Consider the following 7,340-nt stretch of genomic DNA (forward strand, 5'->3'; position numbering starts at 1 on the left):
CCTATGGTGAAACTGTGAAGAGATGCTTAGACCCAACGTCCAGGCAACCACAAAGAGGCAGAAACCCAATTACTCTTCTCTTGTCTAGATGACAGCAAAAGCCATAATCTTGCCTGGAACTCTTTCAGCAAATTGCAAAAATATATTCTTTTCTCCATAGTACCACTTCAATCACCCAAAAGGTCTGGCAACTTAAAAAAGCTGAATTAATAGGCAAATTTCTTTTGTTTTATAGGTTGCTCAGCTTTGGGGCTTCATGTTTTCCAGCCTGTTTTCATAGGCATAAAGGCAGAGACATTTGGTTTACTGAGAATTAACACTACCTAGACTGTGGTTTATATTCATATTTCTGGGAAATGCAGCATTTAAAACCCCAGATAATGTGAGATTTATACTAAAATAATGAGGAAAAAAAATATTTTGTAGCAGACATGGTAAAGGACAAGTATCTTTCCTCCATTTTATTAGCTGCACAATTAATTTTGTGTCTGAAGCAATACAGTAGCATAAATTTGAACAATAACCCACAAAACACTTTTTCTTCTGTATTTGTAAGGAGCACTATGTGCATGACTGTTGGTCGTGAGTAGAATTTGTCATGTTCTTGCTCATCCTGCTTTATAAAATGAGTCTTACAGCTTTCCACTTCAGCAGATAGCAGAACCAGCTCATAAGTGAGGTAGCTGAAGAGAAAAATGAATAAATGTTCTTCTGTTAAGAAACACAAGGTGGCCCACACCGACACAGCATCATCTTTTTTCCCAAACCTTATATTCACTTTTCTCCAGGGCAATTGAAACCTAAACCACTTTCAGAGTCACAGTGGAGACGAGAAGACTTCAACAGTTAGTGAAATTTGGGAGCAGACTATCTGCAGTAATAGCGAAAGTATTTGCTCTCAGATGCAACTTCCCTTTCATCTTGCAATGACATTTAATGCTATGCAAAGGCCAGACACCTTCTGAATATTTTTTCTCATTCAGTAAGCCTGAAAAAGACAGTATTTTATTGTAAAAGCTCTTTATTTCCACTGAGTCTGTTGAAATGCTTGCCTGATATTAGAAAAAAAAAGTGTCTCGACTTAGTTGTTTCAGGATGGCATTTCACCTGTGAATTTCCATTTTCATACCTTTCAAATTGTTGTGATCATTACAATCTCAAAATCCCAGCATTTCAGAAGTTCCTATTTAAGAAACAGTTTCTCTCTCAAGACATGTTTTTTTAATCCAAAATATAGGTACAGCAGTGGTAGATTGAAATGAGTGACCTGAAGGTCCTGAAATTGTGCAACGTGATTTAAATTCTGCCACGATGCATTTTTTTTAACAGTTGAGGCTGTAAACTTGACAGATTTTCATATTCTAACTAGATATGAACTATGACAATTTAAAAAAATAATTCCCAGCTGTTTGTATATAAAACCTCTTATTAACAAAATCATTCTAAAATCAACAATATCATAGATTTGATGTTTTCTACAAACTATCTTTCTACTCCCACGCTTTAGAAACTTCATTGTTGACTGAAAGAAGTTAGACACCAACAAGGTACACAAAGCTCTTAACACATTGCCACTAACAGAGCTGCATTTTCAGGAAATTAAGCAATTAACCGAGGCCTATGCTTTACTTCACCTTCAAATCTCAGCAAAGTCTTTTTTTTTTTTTTCTTGGTGATTGCAGTTGCGACTGTGGGGATCTCTTGTACCAGTCCTGTAACAAACCAGTACAGGACTCGGGTTCTTTAAGCGCCTGCCTCAGGGCATACATGACTGTTGCGTCCTTGGCAGACACAGAGCAAAAGACCGAGCAAAGCATAGTTGAGTCCCAAAAGGTTTGGCTTCTCTTCTCTTCATGCTTTTTACACCATACCTCTCTCTCTCTCTCTCCTCTTGTCAAGCTCATTATGAGAGCTGAGAGCTCTTTTCAACCATCAATCACATGCTGTAGAATAAATCCATATGGATTTATCGTATCGCTGGGCTCCCCAGCTCTCAGAAGTATACACTTTTGTTTAAAAAAGAGTAACAGTAAATCTTATACTACATAAACAGACTGAAGTCTGGAAAAGATACTGCACACAAAAGACAATGATAAATAGCAACACAGAAAGTTGGGGAAAAGCATCTATTTGGATATTTTAACTGTTGTTTCAGGGTTTGGTCTTAATTAACAGTTTTCATTTGTACTTCAGAAGCAAAATCAAACAATACATTATTTAATCTTAGAAATGATAGCTAAATTAAGAAAACCAATCAGCACAAGGAAAGAATAGCTCCAGAGAAACTAGGTACGTGACTGGCAAAAATAAACTGACTGAGCTCAGAAAAATGCAAGCAAATGCAAGAAGAAAGAAAATACTCCAAAATATTGTGGAGTTGGTAACGAATATTGCCAAAATGCAAATTAAAAAGTTGTGGGGCATTTGACGTGTATACGCAGACCGACCCGTCAGTACATACAGCGGTCTCTCTCCATCTGGGACCAGCAGGGTTATACCTTGAATACTGTGTTTTCCTCCATATGGATACTACAGAAAATTGGAAAGAATTGAGAGACCATCAGTTCCTAAGTGAAGTTATCTTATGGGAAGAGCTGGTAGTCCTAAACGTGTGCAGCTCAACGTGATAAATAGTGATTTCTGCCGGGAACATCAGTATCCATAATACTCACCGCAGACTGCAATAAGGGAACTGTTAATGCTAGGTGCAACCTAAGACAAAGCAAAATGTGATCTAAGTATGAGGAAATACTTAGTATTGAGGTGGGACCTGCTAGGCTATGCAATATCCTTCCAAAAGCCAGGTCAGTAGGCTCGGAGGCAGAAATCATTTGACACGCAACCTGACCACAGGCGAGAGCGCTTCCTGCACAGCTGGCTGTTAGCAGGACCCGGCCCCCGCTGCCACCGAGCCCGAGGGGGAAATTTCAGCGTGGGTGCAGCTGGGGCTGGAGACAGGAGAGCCACATCCTGGGGCACACTGTTGAAGAGGACTTGCTCTGAAAGCACTGCTATTGCACTCTGCAAAGTGGAATTAGTTCCTATTGCTGCTTTCCCAAAAAGGATGAGAAACGAAATCGTTAGATGTCGATATGATTATTAAGTATTATTGCACTGAGATATTTATGTTTGATACATCGTAACTTGCTAAATAGCAATGACAGCTAATGCAAATGCATTTTCCGCAGCCTCTCTTGGCACTAGAGTTTTTAAAACAAATTTTCAAGTAGATTACTTTCATAATTCCTAGCTAACAGACTCAGAATTAGTTTTTTACTTTTCCTTCCCTCATTGGCTTTCATTTGGTGAACACTAATATAACATATGCTGTGCCCTTGACTCCTGCAGTTCTTTCTTACTACACCTGTAAAGAAAAGCAAAACGAAATGCAGTTTTCTCTGTAGAATCTGTCTTCCCCAGCATTTTTAACTGACTATAGGTATTTTGTTCCAATGTCCTATGGATTATATTTTTTCCATATCCTTGTTTCTCCTGTTTTTGAAGGATAATTAACAAGCTCTGTTTAAAATCTTATTTTTCTGCAAGCCTCACATTGCTGTCTTCTAGTGGCTTCTCTCCTTCCCTTTCCCCTTTGGAATGTACTTCCAGCTTTGGATCATTCCCTCTCCAACTTCAACTTCTTCATTGACCTCCTTGCATTAATTTTGTTTCCATCTTTACTTGCAGATTTCCAACACCTAACACGCACCCATTCACTTCATCCCGTATCTAGCCGCTTTGACACCTCCTGAAGATCCCTTATTTAAAGGCAGTGCATCTAAACCTAAATTCCTGTTGCCTCCTCTGAAACCACTGACTGTCGCTGTGGTCTGAAGGGTTCCCTATATCACCGTTAGCACGCTATGTGGTAAAAAAGCAAGTTCCTTATTCTTGCAACAACCTAACAGCATGCAAGCTGAAGGTAGCTACAGCACTGAGTTCTCCATTTTGAGCAGCCTTTAGAGAGCCTCTGACAAGGGGAGGCTGACCCTTCAAATTCTGTAGCCATCACTAGTTTGTTCTCTATACGTGATTCCTGATTATTCGCTCCTTTTGCTTTGTAATCCCCAAATGACCAAAACCTGCCCGTTATTTGTCATACTTGGAAACAATCACGATTGTTAAAAAGTAACTTCTAACCCATCTTCTGTGACCTGTATAAATGTATATTTCATATATTGCATTGTTATGGAATAAAGTTTAAAAGCTAATTTTAGATTGTACTGATCTAATTCTTTAAAGTAAAAAATAACATTGCAATTGTAATGCTTTCTACTTTAATTACGATTTTGTAATTATATATTCTAATGAGAACTTTGCAATCCCTTGCAGTACACAAAAGTATCTTTTCATTCACTGTTTTCAACACACAGTTATCAAAATGTTCTCAAGATGTAATTAGTTTCTATGTTTTCTTATGATTAAAGCCATTGCAGAGGATGTTTCACACAAATCTGTTATCCGAAAATGAACGTGCTTAGTGCTGTGTATCCTATATCTGGATATTCATTTGGGGCACACAGCCAAATCTGGCAGTTGTCTAGAATTTTATTTTCATTGAGCAATCAGTTGAACGTTCATTCAGCATCCTTCCATATTTTGACAGCAAAGAAGCACAATCAACAGCTGCTTCTCTGACAGGAATCGTTCTTCCCCTCATACTTAATTTTAAATCCTAGACACAGTAATACATGAGCATCCCTGTGATACAATGTTGACTCAAGATCTGGCAATCTTTATCATCCTACTCTATGTCAAATTTTTAATTCTTTGGTAGTTTTTCTGAGATTCAACTTTTCTCTTTGTCCACCTATATAGATTTCTCAGAAAAACTGTCTTCTTTCTGTTTATTTACTCCAGACTCTTCTCAAATGGCTTCCTGATACACCAACCACTTGTGCACACTGTTATCAAGCTTCCTTGCCAGAATATCCATTGTGTTTTCCTCTCCCAGGAATCAAGATTAAGCTTCACCCCATTTTCCAAAGCTTTTGCAGCTCCGCTCTGCCTCACTGGCTCTTTACTACCTCCTTTTTCTCCCACAGTGTGCTTGCTCCACTACATGCTACAGCAGCACAGAGAGATCCCCAGGTTTGTGCTGGTCAGAGCCACTCTGAAACTGGAAGCAATGCAGTTGCTTTCGTGTGGTATTGCGGCCGGGTTCTCAGTCCTGCTTCTCAGTTCAGCTGCTGGTGGCTACACGGCCTTTATTTCCTAGTCTGTGTGAGCTTGGTGCTAGCTGGAGGATAGACCAACATTAATGCTGTATTGAGCTATGCAGACATACACATAAACCAGTAAATTATTCTTTTAACAAGATCTTGGACTAGTAAAAATGCTCACAACATGAGCTTAGGATTTCATTAATTTTCCATGGGAAAGACAGCTTTGGCAGAACTCAAATTGCAGAAGTGGGCTTCTAGGGTCTCCTGCATCATACCTAAGCAACAAATTACTTCTAGGCCTCTTTATGCTAGTTATTAGCAAGGATAGTCCATAACTTCCCAATAGGCATCTCTAAAAGTTCTGCTTACCAGTGCATCTAGTCTTGAATGGGGTACCCATTTTGTGGCAGTTTTTATGTACAGGACCTAAACTTCAAAAATCTCCCAGAAACAAGGGCAGCTTTGCGCAGAGACTGAGAGAACTGCTATTCCAGAAGGCTGCCTTAATTCAGAAGGGCTGCCAGATCATCCTTCTTTACATGAACAAGCAGGGAGGCAACAGAAAGACACACAGAGAGGCCAGCGGACCCCATCCCGTAAGACTCAGCAGCATGTGCAGGAGAAGGGCATGGTTGGCAGCTGGGCTGACTGATGATAGACCTTCACAAGCGGATTTGGGTGAGGGAGCAAATTAGATTTCTCTAATGGGAGCTATGCCATTTATGGGAACAAGCTGCCAGTTTTCTGCTCGTATCAGGAGAAAAGACAGTTGCCAAGAAATGCTTCCTCCATTCAATGGGAAACAAGCCTGCCAGATACATTTTCTTAATAGCAGAAGTCCAGGCAAGGTTTGGGAGAAATAAAATAACAAAAATAATGACCAGACAAGTATCTATCTCTGCAAAGATATAAAGCCCATCTGAGCTGTCAGCCTGGCCTTGGACTATTCAGAAACTAGAACAGCTTCAACAAAATCTGGCTCTTAAGAGCCACAGGCCCCATCCTGTACTGAGCTTTTTTTAGTACAAACCCGACGTATTTCTGAGTCAAGTAAGTTTGAGGTGTGTTGTGTTTAGACCTGGTGGGTCCTTTTGTCAGCCACGCATAGACTACTTCAGTATTGGTTTTGGTATTTCAGAACTGACTCCGCAGGACCACAAAGTCTATCCTGAAATAACCAAGGGTAAATAAGTGAAACGGCAGCCGTATGTTTTCAGGTTCAAGGATCAATAGCGATGCTTCTGTATCTGCCTTTTTAAAAAAACCTTGAGACACTCACATGGTCCTGATAAATCAGATACAAGTTTCATTTAAACCATTGATCTCCCATGGACTGAGATTTCTTTCATGAAAATTGAATTCCCAGATAGCCACGAGTTCAGCATGCAGTAAGATTCTGCCAGCAGCGATCAGTACAATCTCAATCAGATTTTACAGAACAAACAGGTGCTGGGAAGTCACAAGGATGTTTCACAAAGCTGGTCTTGGTACTCCACAGCAATCAGCTTCTCATCCCTCTGTCGTTCATCCCAACCCAGTATCACACAGGCTTCCTACTTTCACACTCTTAATTTTCTGGCTGCATTTTTGGCTGCTAAATCAATCGGTGACAAAATAACTGAAAGAATCCTACGCAAAGAATAACAGATCAAATTTAACATTGCTGGCCACCTGACTGGCCTGAAAGACTCCCTAAACTTAAAGCAAATACACTGCTTTGTAACTCCTCTTTCTGCCAAACAGCTACAGGCTTAGATTTGGCTTTCAGATGGGAAGCCCACGTTGGAGTCTGAAGAACTATCTTTATGCAAGTTTTCTTCACATCCAGGATATTTTTTTTTCTCACATGAAGGCAAGCAGATAGAAGGGGAAGATGAAAAGGATTTTTTTTTTCTCCAGTCAGCCTATCATTTTGTTTCCAGTAGTTCCCTGAACCAACTTTCAAGCTCCGCATCGCACTTGTTAGTGAGCCTGGTGTACCGAGCATCTCTCCTCCTCTGTGCTAAGACACTGTTTTATTATCGCCTCTTTACAGCCCACTGACATCTATTTTGCTATCACATATTGCTATAACATCTCACTCCAGAAATGAGAACTTTTTCCCCAAATGGGCTTAAAATAAGCTCATTACCTACTGTCCTGCACCCAGGCAGGTGCCCCCCAGCTCGCCCCCCC

Source organism: Egretta garzetta, unplaced genomic scaffold, assembly GCF_000687185.1.
Source record: "Egretta garzetta isolate BGI_Z169 unplaced genomic scaffold, ASM68718v1 scaffold584, whole genome shotgun sequence".
Classification (NCBI taxonomy): domain Eukaryota; kingdom Metazoa; phylum Chordata; class Aves; order Pelecaniformes; family Ardeidae; genus Egretta; species Egretta garzetta.